The sequence below is a fragment of the Tenrec ecaudatus genome, chromosome 6, assembly GCF_050624435.1.
Source record: "Tenrec ecaudatus isolate mTenEca1 chromosome 6, mTenEca1.hap1, whole genome shotgun sequence".
Taxonomy (NCBI): domain Eukaryota; kingdom Metazoa; phylum Chordata; class Mammalia; order Afrosoricida; family Tenrecidae; genus Tenrec; species Tenrec ecaudatus.
The window spans coordinates 162,890,711-162,906,031 of record NC_134535.1 but is presented as its reverse complement, the minus strand read 5'-3'; the positions used below and the strand labels follow the sequence as shown (position 1 = coordinate 162,906,031).

Genomic DNA, 15,321 nt, shown 5'->3' with positions numbered 1-15,321 from the left:
GAGCTCATGCCCCGCGTTGAAGATAGCAGACAGAGGGGATGGCTTTCGGCCTCCTTTTCTATGAGCGAGTGGCATCTGGGCCTTCTAGCCGAAGGTTTGGAAGCTTGAGCTCTGGAATCCCCCAGGCTGGCCTCCCCACCTCCTGTTCTGCCATGCAGATGTGGCTGCTGGGTGGTTTTCCAAGGCTTTCACGCTTAGTCATGAGATGGCACGGATTTAGAGTTCGTGGAATCTCTGGGTGGGGAAAAAGATCAATGAGTTAGGCTTTGAACTGAAAAGCCCATCCAGGGTGCCTTGGAAGAAAGGCCTGGTGCTCAGCTGTGGAGCCCTGTCCTCCTGTGGCACACAGCGGCTCCCCGTGGGTTGGGTGTCACTCCACGATTTACGGGTTTTGGAGTTAGAAGCTAATGGGCATGCACAGGAGTCCTGACAGTGATGCGGTAGGAGTGGAATGGTTTCGCCGTCTGAGGTGAATGTGGCAGGGCAGTTGCTATAGGTTATTGTGCCAGCCTGGCCGATAAACACAAGTAGGATTAACTGAAGGGCAGAGGGATAAATGGCTCGGTGAGCCTCACCTTGGTTGTTCTGTGCCTCAGTTTAAAGGGGTACACTACCTGTGGGATGCCTAGCCTGTGGACTGTGTTGCTGTGAGTTGAGGTCCCTTTAAGCCCACACGATTGGAATGTTCATCTCTGGAGCTGGGGACTGACAGTTGATGACAGTTGGGGACCTGCCTTGCTGTTTGCTGCCTGGGGATATATAGCCCAGCTCTCTCTATAGAAGGGGACTGGCAACTGGCAGCTCTCAAGTCTGGAAGGACTGCTAGTGTCTCACTGCTTTATAATTTAACTGTTAATTTCTTGTATTATCTATCTGTATATAATTTAACGGTTCATTTCTCGTATTATATATCTATCTTTATAAATATATTTACATATAATTACTAGCAATCTGGTTTGTCTCTCTAGAGAACCCTGTTCAATACAGCAGTGGACCGCTGTATTCCGGGGAGGCATTTGGGTCCTCACATCCTTTCCACCTGTTTCTTTGGGCCACCTGGAGATGTCATCATCCACTTTCTCAGAGCTCGGTGGCCAGCGTTTAAGAGTAGCATAAGGGGACAGAAAACAGCACACTGTCCCCACTGCCTGCTGAGTATTCATTTTACAGACCCCGAAGGCTCATTTCTACTCAAGTTCTCTTTTTAACAATCATTTTATTGGGGGCTTGTACAACTCTTATCACAATCCGTCTGTCCGTCCGTCCATCCATCCATCCATCCATCCATCCATCATCATTCATCCATCCATCCATCCATTGTGTCAAGCACATTTGTACATTTGTTGCCCTCATCATTCTCAAAACATTTGCTTTCCACTTGAGCACTTGATATCAGCTCCTCATTTTTGCCCCTGTCTCACCCACCCTCTCTCTCTCACAAACCCTTGATAATTTATAAATTATTATTTTTCATGTCTTACACTGTCTGATGTCTTCCTTCACCCACTTTTCTGTTGTCTATCCCCCAGGGAGGGGGTTATATGTAACTCATTGTGATCGGTTCCTCCTTTCTCCCCCACATTTCCCTTCTTCTCTTGGTATCGCTACTCTCATTATTGTGCCTGAGGGGTTTCTCTGTCCTGGATTCCCTGTGTTTCCAGCTCTTATCTGTAGCAGTGTGCATCCTCTGATCTAGCCAGGTTTGTAAGGTAGAATTTGGATCATGATAGTGGTGGTGGGGAAGCATTTGAGAACTAGAGGAAAGTTGTATGTTTCAACAGTGTTATACTGCTCCCTGACTGACTTGTCTCCTCCCTGCGACCCTTCTGTAAAGGGATGTCCAGTGTTAGGTAAACTGAGGCACGGAACGAGAAGAGATGGACCATACTCGCTGAGGACTGATTAAAAAGCAGGCTTTATTGGGGACAAGCGGACGGGCTCAACAGCCTACAGTAAAGTGAAGCTGTGTAAGCCTCCCCAGGGCAGCGCTTGAGGGTTTTTTTATACCCCCTCCCCCCCCTTGAAGCTTTTGGAGAGTTGACGTGAGGTGCGGTTTTGCTCAGTGGGGCATATATGGCTCGTTGTTCAAGGTCAGTCTGTTCTGGTTCTAGGAACAATGATATGAGCGGTCTGTGCTTTTAGAGGGTACAGTTGTTCGCAGAACTAGACCGTTTCTGGGAAACTCAGTCTGGGGGAAGGGTGCCGATTCATGCTTTTACCAGACATCCAGTTGCCTACAGATGGGCTTTGGGTTTCCACTCTGCATTCCCCTCATTCACAATGATAGGATTTTTTTGCTCTTTGATGCCTAATACCTGATCCCTTCGACACCTCATGATCGCACAGGCTGGTGTGCTTCTACCATGTGGACTTTGTTGCTTCTCAGTTAGATGGTTGCTGGTTTATCTTTAAAGGCTTGTTATCAAGCCTTTAAGACCCCAAACGCTGTACCTTTTGATAGCTAGGTACCATCAGCTTTCATCATCACATTTGCTTATGTACCAGTTTTATCTTCAGCTATTGTCATGGGAAGGTGTGCACCATGGACTGCCAGGTTAATAGAACAAATTGTTCTTGCATTGAGGGTGTACTTGAGTAGAGGCCCAATGCCCATCTGCTACCTTAATACAAAACCTATAATTATATGCACATAGATCTATTTCCCCATCGTCATATAAAAATACATTTACATATATACATGCTTGTATAGAGATTTCTATAAATGTCCTTTGCCTCCTAGTTCTTTCCTCTATTTCCTTTTACCTTCCTCTTGTCCCACTATCATGTTCAGCTTTCATTCCAGTTTCAGTAATTTCTCTCATTTACAGTGCCCTTGATCAAGCTCTACCAGGCCTCCTACATGCTTCTCGCCATCAATTTTGGATCAATTGTTGTTTCCTTGTCCCTGGGTTTGTTAACACCCACTTCCTTTTCCTGCCACCCCCTCACCTATGCCCATTGTTTTCTCCATTTTGTTTATCCAGCCTATCTCATCTAGATATACCTGCAGAGATAATGTGCACAAAAAACAAGACAGAGCAAAACAAAGCAACGAAAGAAAACAGCAAAACCAACTGGAAAAAAAAAAAGAAAGAAAAACCTGTAAATAGTTCCAGGTCTATTGACCTTTAGGAATGTTTTCTGGTCAAGTCTGATGGGGTGCCATGCCCTAGCCCCCAAATCTAATTTTAGTATTCCCTGGGGATTTTGTTCTGCTCCCCTTGCTGTTCTGTTGCATGCCCTTATTGTTTTACCTGGGTGTGGTGGGATCAGATCAGCTGCAATTCCTGCACTGTGTCTCCAGTGTTGGCCCCTGTAGAGCTATGGGTCAGTGAGGGATGTTGTGTCTCATAGTGGGGTTGGCGCTATGGTTTTCTCTGTGCATTGGCTGCTCTGAACAGGAATTTTGTCCTCAGGGCTGGGCGGGCCAGGATGTGCTCCACTCTCCCTCCTCCTTCATTTGCTCCTGTGTGCTCTGATCAGAAGTGTCCCTCTCCTGGAGCTGTAGCTTCTGCGCTGTCCTCTGAAGTGAATTCTGTGGGGAGGGAGGGGTCAGTATCCAGTTGGGATTGAGGCTGGCCCCTTAGACCTTTCTATTGGTTCCCTGCTTCATGCCGGTATATTGCATTTACATCTTGAAGCACTGGGTTGAAGTCTGGTCCCTTTTTTCCTGTGGAGATATAAACAACACACCCCCCTTCGGTGGGTTAGTGCCCTGTTCCCCTGCTACCCATGCCTTTTTTTCCTTCTTTTTTTCTAAGAACATGTTATACTCACTGCAGGGCAGGCTGACACAGTTGCCCTTAGCCAGGCCACTCACCACCCTCCCCCAACATAGTCTGACATGAGCGAGGGAGAACCAGTGCTGGTAGATGAGGGAGTATGTAGCTAAATGTTCTCCTTCCTCTCCCTGTAATTTTTAACCTTAGAATCGTAGGGAAATCTTTTCCCCATAGAACCGTGTGGAGATAGAGAGCTCCATTTTCATGCCACTCTTCTAGTTGCATGTTTTCCTACTTCCCCAAATAAACATCCCCAAAACAAACATACAAACCAGAGCAAAGACCACAACCCAATCGCATTGTCCTCTATTAGATTCCAACGCACAGTGACCACGTATAGGGTGTCAAAGGCTGTTTGTCTTTAGGGAGCGGATAGCCTCACCTGGGCCCTGCACAGAGATTAGTGGGTTTGAACTGCTGATCTTGTGGTTAGCAGTCCAACACTTACTTGACAGCTCTGCACTACCAGGGCTCCTTCCAGTGTATAGAAGATTGATATCAGCAGAAGGCGTTGTATGATGGCTCCATGCATGAGCTTTTGGAGTCTTGACTTTTTTATCATTTTATTGGTGGCTCGTACAACTCTTATCACAATACATCCATCCATCCATTGTGTCAAGCATATTTGTACATTTGTTGCCATCATCTTTTTCAAAACATTTGCTTTCTACGTGAGCCCTTGGTATCAGCTCCTCATTTTTCCCCTCCCTCCCCATTTCCCCCTTCTTCATGAGCCCTTGATAATTTATAAGTTATTATTTATACAAATTATTAATATATAAAATGATTTTGTTGGAGTATTACCTTTTACTGATTATCCCAACCATGCTATTTATTTGTAAACATATTTACTAGCAGTGTATCTCTAGAACATTTCCTTAGCATCTTTACACCTCAATTTCTTCAATAGTAAAGGGAAAACATACATTTCGCAGGTAAAACATACTATATAAATAGTACCTGGTACAGAGTAGGCACTTTATAAATGATGTTTATGATCAGTAAGAAAAGCTTTTCCCATTTCTCCAGAAAGAGACACAGCTGCTGTCTTAACATTTCATTACAAGTGCCCTAGTGGGGCTAGGGATTTGGTGAGAAAATCTATGGGTCTTTGGGGTCAGGAGGGGATTTGAAGATTCGTGGGTCCCTCAGTGGCATATTTGTTTGCTGGATCTTGGGGCAGGAGGCAAAAGACACAGATGAGAGCAGGATAGTAGGAAAGGGTATCATCGAGGAAAGAAATCAAGGAAAACCCCGTAGTGAATCCCAAGAAGGTATACGCAGGTTTGCTCTAGGAGGCACGTGGCCATGAGGGTCAATCCAGATGATGAGTCACACAAAGCGGAGGTCAGGACTCGCAGCGACATGTGGGAGGAGAAGCTGAGAGCCAAGGCACAAGACATTGGATGAGCTTCTCTGGAGACTGAATCATGCCGTAGGGGTAGAGCAGGTCGGGTCTCACATACCTCCTGAGTGATGAATACTTTACAAGTCTCAGAGCATCATCGAGCTTGTGTACACAGCGCGTCTTCCTGCATCTAAAGAGGACTTGCTCCACCAGGAGACACTACAGCGCTTGAAGAAGTCTTAGTGACACAACAGTTTAGCGCTCAGCTTTGAATGTAAAATTTGACAGCTTGAGCTCCCCCAGCAGTTGTGCAGGAGAGAGACCTACTTATCTGTTTCTATAAAGATTACAACCAGAAAATCCTATGGGGAAGCTCTGCTCTGTCACATGTAGTCACTGTGAGTTCAGATCTCCTTTATGACCCTTTATTAGGCTGTGTTTTCTAGAGAAGCAAGACCAGTGAAGCACGTGTGTCTGTATGTCTCCGTCTCTAAAGAGAGAGATGGAGACAGAGACAGCTAGAGAGGGGCTTCTATCAAATAAATGACTCACACGGCTATAGAGGTGGGTAAGTTCCAAGGCTGTGGGTCAGAAATCAGGTTTGTGTTTGCATGTTACTCATGTATTTGTAGCACTGATAGTCCCAAGACTGACAAGTTAGATGACAGGCTTCTGGCTGCAGACGGAATTGAATCCGAGATTCGTCATCAGGATGGCTGGCAGTTGATGACACCAGGATCAGCAGGTGATATGATGAACCACTGGTTCAAGTTCAAAGAACCAGCAGTCGGAAGGAGGATGAGCCAGACCCAGCAAAAAGCAAGCAAGGTTTTCTACTGCATCCACTTATAGTGGAAGCAAGCCACATCCCCAGGGAAACTTCCTATCATTCAATTGAGGCAGGACAGTGTTTTATATGAGGGGTTTGCAGTCCACAAAAATCTTCTTATCCCTGATTGACTATTCATAGTGGAGCCTGTTGTGGAGGTGATCACATGGTGCTAGGTCGTACCGCGGGGGATTACCGGACTCAGTTTTATTGCCGAATCACCGAGACTCCTGGCCCAGCCAAGTTGACACAAAACCTTAACCATCACCTTAACTGTGCCAGACACCCACACCTGCAGCAGCACAGCCTCTTGGGAGGAGGACAGTTGATGGACAGGAGGAGAGCCATGCTATGTACGGAGCAGTGAGTTCTCATCAAGTAAGAATGGACTCGCAGCAAGTTTGGTTTTGCTGAGGCATCTAGGTTTAGAATAAATTTGCTTCTTGCTCTTGAAGATTTTACTAATCTTGTGAAAGCTTTGAGACCTTTTCCGTTAGTTGGGAGTTTGGTATTAGTTCACTTCTTTTATGGCATCTGTGGATTGGATTGAAATCAAAGATGATGGGCTATATTCCGTATTGAATAAACCCAACACCCAAGGCTGCTGAGTTGATTCCACCTTGTAGCGACTTTATAGGGCTGAGCACCACTCTCCTAAAGGCTCCCAAGGCTGTGATCTTCCTGGAAGCAGACTGCTACATCTTTCTTTCACATGGTGGCTGTGGGTCCAACGTAATCACTGCACCATCTGACGGCTCTCTGTTGTTGCCCAGCATCTACATCTCCCCTTGTGAGTAGTGCAGAGTCAACCTGTGGAGGGCAGTAACCACGTCTCTTTCATAGCACACCCCAGGAACACCCAGTCAGCACAGTGCCCGCTGCCTTGCAAAGTAGTGCACACTGTGTATTGTAGAGTGTCATCCCACTTAACCCTCAGGACAGTGACTGACCAGTGCTTACTTAGGTGGGTTACTATATGTTTCTCTTAAATTCTTGCAGGCATTTGAAAAAATAATCATGCTTTTTTTTTGCCCCCTGAAGAAACAGAAAGATGAGTTTGGTTAGGCATGATGGGGGCTGCCCAGTGTTAGTAACCTGGGCCTTGGATGTTGTAGCTCTCCGTTCAGTGAGGTGTGTAGGTGTTTCCCTGGCAGACCCGAGTTTGAGCCCCAGTCAACACACCTGTGGTGCAGTCCCCACCCAACTGCCAGTGGAAGTGCGTTACTACGACACCGAGCAGCTGCTGTAGAGCAGAGGAAAGGCTTGGCAGTCTGCTTCCCCAAATCAGCCAGTGAACATGCTATGGATCCCCATGGTTTGATCCTCATGTGATCATGGGGCCGATGAAGGCTGGGCAGCGTTCTGTCCCAGCATGTGCTTGTGGTTGATAGGAGCCAAGGGCTGATGAGAGACAGCTAAGAACAATAAACAATGTCTCACTGCGCACAATGTCCCTGGCAATGACCGGGTCACGGGTGGGTATTCGACTCACGTGAGTTCTCTAACTTTTCTACCTATGTCTGTGAAGAGGTATCACATTTGTGGAATGGCCATCTGATCAATGACTTTCCCACGAAACGTTGTTGTTGCTGCTAATGCCATTAAATCGATTCCAACCCACTGCGACCCAGTGCACAACAGAGTGAAACATTGCCCCGACCTGGACCTCCCACAATTGCTGTTATGTGTGGTCCCGTTGCTGCAGCCACTGCGTCAATCCCTCTCCTCCCGGGTCTTCTTTCTCGCTGTGTCCTGACGCAGGAGAGCAGTTCATTACGGCTGGTCAAGTCTTCATCTGTAGATAGTTGGGCTTTTTCAAATAACTCTCTCCTTTGGACATGTACTAGAAACGAGTTCCCAGTCCTCCACAGTCAGTAGTTACAAAATAAAGCTTTCACGCTGGTGGGCTCTTTCAAGGTTTTAGCTTCCAAAGGAATATTTTTACATTTTCATGTGCATTGATGAATATGATATTTGTATTACATCTTGGTAGCAACGCTTTTATTGTCTGTTCTCATCTTAATATATTGTCAGAAGCTGCATATTTAAGAAGATCCAAATCTCGATACTACTGCCACGGGTGAAATAACTTCAGCGTGCGACATGGGCAGGCATCCTAATCGTGCACCCCGGAGACGCACGGCTCCCATTGGTCAGCCTGCGTGCTGGTGCTGACATCTTGCCGCTCCCACCCTGGTGGGGAGTCACAGCCAGGGTTATTTAGGGCTGTCTTTAGCCCACCAGGGAGCAAGCATGGAAAAGCCATTTGGGCTTTCCCATATTTTAAGTTGAAAATGAAATCTTTTCTCCCATAACTTTGGGAGGGTTTGAAATAGCATGGCTTCCTCCCCGTGCTGCATTGAAAGATATCACTCGCAAGACTAGACTAGGGCAAAATGTGAGCGATGTCCTGGGATTTGTAAAAGGAGGCAGCTCTAGGAGGTAGTGACAGCAGCTAGAAGCTCAAACGCAGCAATAATTATGAAGATGTTGCAGGCAGTGTCTGAGTCTGACAATTCGGTAAGTCGCTATAACTGGAGTCAAACACTCACAGCCGTTGAGTCGATGCTGACTCACAGTGTCCCCATAGGACAGGGGTTCCAAGATTAGACCTCTTTATGGGAGTATAAAGCCCCGTCTTGTTTTTCTCCCTCGGAGTAGCTGGTGGCTTTGAACTGCTGACGCTGCAGTGAGCAGCCCAAAGTGTAACCAGTACACGAGCACCTGACACCACGCAAGTGGTGTCTCGATGGCGCATTGGCGGCTTAGTGGTAGAATTCTCAGCTCCCATGCAGAAGACCTGGGTTCAATTCCTGACCATGGGAAGCTGGCACCTCTTTCTGTGGCAGTCCATGGTGGACAGGTTTGGCAGCTCTTCCAGAATAAGATGAAATAGAAAGAAATGCCTGTTGGTATTCTTTTGACAATCAGCCCGTGAAAACCTCTGGGTCACAAAGAAGCACTCTGATCACAGGGTTGGTGCGAGACCAGGCTGCGTTTTGTTCTGTTGTGTGTGTGGACCCCTGTGTGTGTTGGAGGAGGCCCCGTGTGTATGTGTGGACCCCATGTGTGGGTACGTGGGGCCCTGTGTGTGTGGACCCCTGTGTGTGTTGGAGGAGGCCCCGTGTGTATGTGTGGACCCCATGTGTGGGTACGTGGGGCCCTGTGTGTGTGTACCCTGTGTGTGTGGGGGCGGCATGTGTGTATGTATGTGTGTGGGAGGAGGGTATGCAGAGTGTGAGTCTCCAACAGCTAACCAATGGGTTTCTTCTTCTCTTTTGTGTTCATGTTGGATTTGGTCAGAATATGCTGGGCTCTTTGCCTGCCGATGGCACCAATGCCTTTCAGAGGTAACTTGTGCCCAGAACACACACTCTGGAATAGACTGTGTCTACAGTTCACTTTCTCTGGCCAAGGTTACGAAACCTTTCATTTGGAACGGAAGATGGCCACTGACATTGAGCTGCTCCTTCTAACCTGAGGCAGCCCAGTGGCGCAGGGGGTGATGGATTGGGCTGCTAACCCCAAGTGTGAGCAGTTCGAAACTGCCAGCCGTTCCACAGGAGAAAGTTGAGGCTCTCTACTCCCGTCAAGAGTGACAGACGCGGAAACTCACTGGGGCCGTTCTACCCTGCCCTGTAGGTTCATCATGGGTCGGAATCAACTCGATGGCAGTGGATTTGAGTTTTGCTTTTGTTTGTTATTTGTTTGATTTACTTTTTACTTCTAATCTGATGGCAGAATTTTAGAATCTTTTAAGTCTCTGATCGCTGTATGTTTTCAAGCCTGGAGTCCCCTGGCTTTACCCTGGCCCCGTGTTTTTCTCTGTCTATAACTGGTGCTAGGATATTTCCCCAATCACTAACGTGGTACCACAAGAGCCATGCGCTTCCTGATTGGCCAGACTGAAATCTGTAGACACAGTTTCCAGCATGTCGCATCTCTGGTATTTGGAATACCAGCCCATGGTATCACTGTAGGGGGCTGTGGATTTCATTGTGCTTGTTGTTTCCCTCCGTTGGTTTGATGCTGAGGAGGACAAAAAAAAATCCAATGATTTTAAACAAGTGTCTAGCACAATGAGTGTTTTTTAGGGGACTTTAGTTAACCCTTTGGTTTTCCTAATGCTCCTTTGGTCCTATTGCTTTGTTCCGGGGTGGCTTTCTTAACCCAGCTTGGTGTCCAGGTTCTTTCAAAACTGGATTCTGGGTATCATGCAGCCTCTTCTCCGACGCATTTCTTGTCATTGCACACAAGCCACGTCTCCTCAGAGCTGCCGTGCCATGCTCTCTTAGACCTTGAAGTTGGGGTCTTCGGTGCAAGCTTTCTGGATTCTAAGTCCAGCGACGAGGTAGTTTCTCATCTCACCCAGGGCATTTTTTGGGGAGCACAGCACATGTAAACTGAGGCTCACCAGGGCATGTGGACCACACTCCTTCTGGATGTTCCCCAAAGGTAAATGCTGCTGGCCCTGCGCGTGGGTCAGGACAGAGCAGCCAGTCTGGGTCTGGTTGCCCTTGGTTGTCTTCCTTGTGAAATGATCAGCCAGCATGTGTGCCACCCCAGCAGCCTTACCTGCCCCCTCTTCTCCACAGAGGCACCCCCAGCCCGCCCTGAGGATTCTGGCCCGGCACCCCAACACCATTGCTGGAGGCACGCCGATGGCCACGGCACGGCCACCCTCTGTGGTGCTTTCTACACGTTGTCCCCGTTCCTTGGCTGGCTTTAGAAATCGTCCCACTTGTCAGAGGCCTGAGCCGAGCACAGTGGCAGACGCTCGAGGGATGGTCACTGTGGTTTGTCCTCACAGTTGTGGCGAGCTGCTCCTTGTCAGTGGGCCACGATTGACTCAGCAGAAGCCCCAGCAGCCTGGGCAGCAGGTCGGTGGGCACAGCCCACTTCCATTTTCCTGATGTGCGTCCCGGGCTGCTTTTGTTCTTTGAAAGAACCCATTCTATTGTGCCCGCCTGTCTCTGTCTGCTTTGTGAGCAGCACTTTCCAGAGAAGTCTTACAATGTGCCAGCACTCAACAGTGAAGGGCGGGGCAGCTCTGTAAATACCTCCCCTGCTACTATGGCTGTGCCTCTCCTGGGCTTTGTGGGTTCCTTACGATTATGCCCAACTTAACTGCCCTCCCTGTGGGCTCAGCTCGGGGGTCCTTTGTTGGCCTCAATATTTTCTCAAAGATCTTTTATGAACTTTTCTCTTTTCCGCTGTATTTACCTCCCTCTTAGCTATTTTAGTGTGTAGCTCTCTCACCACGGTGAGAAAGAAAAATACACCCTCGCGGTGCCATTGGGAAACGCGACAGCTGAATTATTTCTCTCCTTGAATTAACGGAGAGAAATTCGTCTGTGCCTTTTTCTGTGCATGACCAGTAGATATTTGTTGGAGGGGGCAAAATAAAATGATTGAAAAGACCTGGTTTTCCCGAATGAAGTTTCTTGTTTCTCAAAATTAACTCTCTCATTGAGAATGTCAACTTCGATAAGGCAATATTTTGTTTTTCCTTTTTTACTAATTAGTCAACTCATAATGTTATTACTATTATTGAGGTGAGAGGACTATCCTTTGTTTTTCTTTTTTGGTGATGAGGATCCCTTTCTGTGACTTCTCAATGGAGTTATCTGCTCTAGGGAGAGACTGCCAGCTATCTGTCAGGGTTTGCCCCATCCTTCTCCCTGATGTTGTTAGGGGCCGTCCAGCCAAGCCCCAGCCCCCCAACAACCTTCACAGTGGCACAAAGCACTGGCCAGTCCTGCACCTTCCCCAGGAGGGGGACAGATTAGACCGTTGGACTCACAGCATCCTTATTGGTTAATATTTGGAATTAGATGGTCAGGCCTTTCGTTTGAAAGTCTAGTCCCAGAAGCTCCGCTGAAACCAGTTCCAACAGCCACACACAAGCCTCCAGGTCCAGCACGTTAACTGGGAAATGGACCCGGGTCTCTTGCATGGGAGGCAGTAATTACCCCAGGGACTCACTCCTGCCCTCCCTGCGTGCCAACAAAGAAAGTCCCTCATTTAGAGTGCGCTCACGGTCCTCTGGGCACCACAAGGTGTTTGTGCCTCCCGTGGAGGTAGGCATCACCGTGCTCCACAGTTTTATGAACTCGCTGGCAGTGGGCGTATTGTTTGCAGTTTGTTGGTTCCCTAAAAGGAGGAGGATTCCGTGAAACACTTTAAACATTTACACTAAGCACTTGGTGGAATGATATGTTGGGTATATGCTCTTAACTAAAATGGTTTTACCACTCTTAAGAAGGAGAAGTTGTGGGAGCGGTAGGGAAATGAGCTGATCCCCAGGGCTGAAATAGAAAGAAAATACTTTGCAAATGTTGATGGTAACATGTGTACGAATGGGCTTGACACATGGATGTGTGTATGGATTGTGATAAGAGCTGTATGAGCCCCCAATGAAATGGTTTTAAAAAAACCAAAATAATAAAAAACCAAGAAGCCTTCTTCCTGCTTCTCGCTGATGCCAATGTCCACGGGAAGGCTGAAGCTGAGCTCCCGCGGTCGCCCTGGGTCATGAGGGATTGAGGACGGTTGAGCAGCGAGACATATGTCGAAGGGAAACAGATGCTATTAGTTTGTGGAAGTCTTGTCATTTGGGATTTGCTCTCCTTTGAAACGGAACATAACCTCCCCTGATCTGACCGATGAGTCTGTTTAATGTTAGCATGAGGGCAGCTCTTTGCCAGTCCCATCCCCCATATAATTCCACAGACCTCAGAGAGGGCGGAATGCCTTATGTAATGGAAAGGAATATCGTAACACGTTGAAATGAAAAGGGGTGACATTTCCTGCGGCCTCTAAAATCTTAACCGTCATGTGCGATGCCGCTGCCGGGGGGCTCTCTTACAGATGAAAAAGTTTGCCCTCTTTTCCTTTGACCTTCCTCTTCCCCCTTTCCTGGGAGTTCACTCTTGGAGCCAGTATGTGGGTCAGAGGTAGGTAGACACTCAGGGTGCAGAAGGGAGCATGGTGGCCTAGAATGTTGTGAGATTCCATGTTTGGCAAGGGAAGCCTCTGCAGGGTGTAACCTGGCATGAGAAGGCAAAGCAGCAGGGGGGTGAGGGTCTCCCTGTGGCAGGGCATTGGGTAGGGGCGCCGGAGTGGAGTCTGAGCAGCGAGAAGGATGTCTGCGTAGGGGAGGGGCAGGATTGGAGAGAAGGGATGGTTATTGCCATGGTTACACAGGTTGGGTACCAGAAAGGATAAGCAGGAATCCAGAGACCGCCTGCAGATGGATGTCACGAAATCCAAGGACACGGCCCAGCCGGAGAAAGCAAGCACAGGCAAGCCTCGGGTGACCCAGCAGCTTCTCATGTTTCTTCCAGGACATACTTTATATCTACTTATGGGCTATCAGGAAAGTCAAGGAAAATGCGGTTCTCAACACACCCTCCCTCTAGTTCTCTACATTTCTAAAGATTCCGTTTTCTTCTCTCCAACCCTTCGCCACAGCGTTCTGCATTCTCGGATTGACACCGCCACACAGCGCAGCCCTGTAGGGACCCTTAAAGGGTCACACACTGAGTCCTTTTGGAATATCCTTTGAGTTTTTGGAACCAAAGAAACCTGAAGGGGCCCGAGGAGGACTGTAGGGTGGGGGAGAATGTTTCCTAAGGGAACGCTCCTAGGGCAACCCTTGCTCCCCTTGGAGAATGAGCCCATGTAATGTGATGAGGGGAACAAACTTCTGGGTGTCACTTTTCTGGTATTTTTCCTACCAATTCATTTTGGGGGGCGGCTATTAACAACTTGTTCATGGGGGGGGGGAAATGAGGAGCTGATATCAAGGGCTCAGGTAGAAAGCAAATGTTTTGAGACTGATGATGGCAACAAATGTACAAATGTGCCTGACAATGGATGGGTGTATGGATTGTGATAAGAATTGTATGAGCCCCCAATAAAATGATTCAAAAAGCAAACAAACAAAACTTGTTTATAATAAACGTCTATGCTTTTCCTACACCTGGGAGATTATCTATCAAGATCACCCCCTTGGAATTCCAAAGAAAACCCTCACCAGAATCTTCAGAGCTGACCTCTTTGCTTTCAGTGTAATTGGCCAACAGAAGCTGCTGGAAGCCACCGCTTTGATTGGGCTATTTTTTTAAAGGTATATTGTTGAGTGAATTTGCCTGAAGCCATCCCTTGACCAAAGAGACCCATTTAAACACATTTTGTTTGGAATAAACCCAGGCACATAGGAACTGACCCATTGTGGCATTCCTCACAATGTCCTTAGTAATTATAAAGAGGAAGTGAAGTCAGTTTAAAGTGGAGGAACCTGGCAGACAGGATTCTCTGTCCCATCAGCAGTGCTACCCGAGGGGACACAGTAAAAAGAACTGCATGTCTGTGTCGTTTCTGCCCAAGACAGGAAACCTGACTGTCACAGGAAATAAACAAAAGAAACATTTACTGCTTGGGAGAGAATACAACATCATTTGGCCCGCAATCTTAAACATTTTTGATGCCATAAAAATCATCAAAAACAGTTTCAAATTAAAGGCGTTTCTGAGCTGGGTCCTTTTTTAATGAAATAAATTACTGAGATAGATGGCAAAACTTTATGCTAAGATAGTAACAATGTGTCCTGCTCAATTTTTTTGATGTTTCTTGTAGTTATATGGGAGAACATTGATAGGAAATATGAGGGGACTTCAAAACGATGTGGAAAAGTAGAATTAAAAGGTAATAGGGTTAGTCCCTGGACTTTGTGAAGCCCCCTCGTATACTTTAAACTTTCTGGGCCATCAGAGCATCGGTTTAATCTGAAATGGCTCAAGGGGAGAAAAAAAAATTCTGTCTGTACCATATTTCAAACTCTTCTCTAATTTTGTCCTGATTTTGAAACAAACAAGTGTGCTCAAGGAATGGAAAATACTCATTATTTTCTAGGCCTGCTGGGTCCAAGATCCCGACCCGTCTTGAGTAGCACGCTCCTTTTATGATTCCTTTTTGGAAAATAACAGTAGCAGAAAGCGTACACCCAATAAAAGATCCTCCCGAATGAACAGGATTTTTAAAACTTGTGATTTGGGCGAGAGTTTACAGAGCAGGTGCGTTTTCCATTCAACAGTTTGTACACATTTTGTTTTGTAACACTTATTGCCATTCCCTCCGTGTCAGAACACTGTTCCCATTTCACTCCTGGCTTGTATCACTGTACCTTTCTCAGGAGGCTCACCCCTGTTCGTTTTCACAGGCCTGTTAGGTGTTTGCTACAAGGTGCTCCCTGAGGGTGGGTTCAGTTCTGCGTTTGAAGGGTGTCTGCGGATCCATCGTGAAGCTCCACAGTCTCTGCCAGAGCACACAGTCTGGACTTTTTATGATCTTGAATTTTG

The 15,321-nt window shown here is 47.2% G+C and overlaps 1 protein-coding gene across 2 annotated transcripts in view; it reads left to right on the top strand.

Annotated features, from left to right (window-relative positions):
* RSU1 (Ras suppressor protein 1) overlaps positions 1 to 15,321 on the top strand; it is a 257,042-nt gene that overhangs the window by 14,979 nt on the left and 226,742 nt on the right. The gene's annotated exons all lie outside the window — the stretch shown is intronic.